The 2,431-nt window shown below is 41.1% G+C and overlaps 1 pseudogene; it reads left to right on the plus strand.

Moving 5' to 3' along the window:
* Positions 1-734: 734 nt before the first annotated feature.
* On the plus strand, positions 735-2,148 carry LOC100687897 (annotated as a pseudogene).
* The last annotated feature ends 283 nt before the right edge of the window (positions 2,149-2,431 follow it).

A 2,431-nucleotide genomic window follows, 5' to 3' on the forward strand; every position in this document is an offset into this window, starting at 1 on the left:
ATAGATTTTAAGTCAGAAATTGTAACAAGAGACAAAAAAAGGTCATTATATAATGATAAAGGGGTTAATTTGTCAAGAGTATAACAAATGTGAATATATATGCACTCAATATCAGAGCAACTAAACGTATTAAGCAAATACTAACAGATCGGAAGGGAGAAATAACACTACAATAATAGTAGGGACATTAGTAGCTCACAAAAATGGACAGATTATCTAGGGAGAAAATCAATTAAGAAACATTTGACTTGAACTATACCTTAGCCCAAATATATGCAGAACATTCCACCCTACAGAATACACATTTGTCTGAAGCACACACAGAGCATTCTCTAGAATAGATATGTTAGGTCACAGAACAATTTTTAGCAAATGTAAGATGATTGAAATCATACCAGATGTCTTTTCTGATCACAATGGTATGAGAACTAGAAGTCAAGTACAAGAAGAAAACTGGAAAAGTCACAAATGTGTGGAAATTAAACAACATACTCGTGAACAACCACTGAGTCAAAGAAAATATCAAAGGGGAAATAAAAAAATATCTCAATACAAAGGAAAATGGAAACACAACACACCAAATTTATGGGATGCAGCAAAAGCGACTCTAAGAGGAAAGTTTAAAGCAATAAATGCCTTCATGGAGAAAAAGGAGAGCATGCTTCCTAGAGCAAAAGAATCCAGCCAGTGTCTCTTGCAAAGGAGATGGTCACTTCTTGGGATAGCTTCCAGCTATGGAAAATGAGTATCCTCAAGGGACCCCGGAATCCAACCATAGCATGTACACTACTTTGATGAAGTCTCATGACAGCTATGACATGATTCCCAAAAGCTCCGATTTGTTTATATTTAATATTTCTCTGTAGGTGAAGAAAGCTTTTTTTTTTCTTTCCCTCTTTGGCAACTAATGGTATCTGAGCTGTGCCTTTGTCGGAAAGTAAGAAGCAAGGTTTTGTGGGTATGCTGGCCATCAGGAATTTTTCACCAATCTCCTGCACAACTACTAATCAACCAGGAGGTATACCTAGTGGAGGGAAGTATACCTACATGACTTCTTTAATCCCCTGTCTGCATTGCTTCTAATGCCAGCTTGTTTGATGCCGTCTCTTCATTAATTCAAAATAAGATCCATAGGCTGCCAGTAATTGACCTGGAACCAGGCAACACCTTATATATCCTCACCTATAAACACATTCTCAAGTTCTTCAAATTGTTCGTTCACTGAGTTTCCCAAGCCAGAGTTCATATCTAAGTCTCAGGAAGACCTGCAGATTAGAACCTAGGCCAACACTGTTATGGGCCACACTACCACCTCTGTCTACATGGCTCTGGACATTTTGTACAGCACTGATGCTCAACCCTGCCAGTGGTAGATGAGAAAGAGCGTGTGCTGGACATCCACTCCAAGTTTTATGTTATTGATTTGGCAGCAGCAAAGACCTACAATAACCTAGATATGTCAGTGACCAAAGCTCTACAATGTTGATCACATTGCTTTCAATGTGTCCTTGAGGTGCCAGGATAATTCAGTCAGTTAAGCATCTGACTCTTGGTTTCAGCTCAGGTCATGATCTCAGGGTTGTGAGATTGAGCCCTGCAACAGGCTCCTTGCTGAGTATGGAATCTGCTGGAGATTCTTTCCCCTTTTCCTCTCTCTTCTCTGCTCCTACTGCCACTCACGTGTATGTGCACTCTCTCTCTAAAATAAATAGATAAATAAAATCTTTAAATATGTCCTCAGGGGATCCCTGGGTGGCGCAGCGGTTTGGCGCCTGCCTTTGGCCCAGGGCGCGATCCTGGAGACCCGGGATCGAATCCCACGTCGGGCTCCCGGTGCATGGAGCCTGCTTCTCCCTCTGCCTATGTCTCTGCCTCTCTCTCTCTCTCTATCTCTGTGTGACTATCATAAATAAATAAAAATTTAAAATAAATAAATAAATAAATAAATAAATAAATAAATAAATAAATATGTCCTCAATGCTATTTCATAAGACTCTGGAGACCATCTCTGGTGGAGAAGAGGTTAATTCGTGGAAACAGATTTGCCTGTGTGTAGTGGTGGATAAGAATGATGCAGTCAAGGAAATTGTATCACTAACTGACATCCTTCAGGCCTTGGTGCTCACAGGCAAAGACAAAAACTCCTAAAGTGGGGAAAGAGGTCAGACAGCAACAGGGGATAAGCCTGACTCACTACCCACCCTGGGAATCACAGATGAGATCTTGAGAGAACTGTTACTATTCCCTGCTCAGGAGACCCCAACTCTTCTACCTGGAAGCTGGGGAAGGTAAGGGAAGAGGAAGGAGAATGGATTTTAAGGGGTCCTTATCCTCATAATACTCTTGAGAAAAACTCAGCCTAACACAGCGTAGTCCCTATCCTTTCAGGCATAGTCCCTTTTCTGAGCAAACTACGGGTTCCGTGACCCTG

The sequence above is a fragment of the Canis lupus genome, chromosome 6 (genome assembly GCF_011100685.1).
Source record: "Canis lupus familiaris isolate Mischka breed German Shepherd chromosome 6, alternate assembly UU_Cfam_GSD_1.0, whole genome shotgun sequence".
Taxonomy (NCBI): domain Eukaryota; kingdom Metazoa; phylum Chordata; class Mammalia; order Carnivora; family Canidae; genus Canis; species Canis lupus.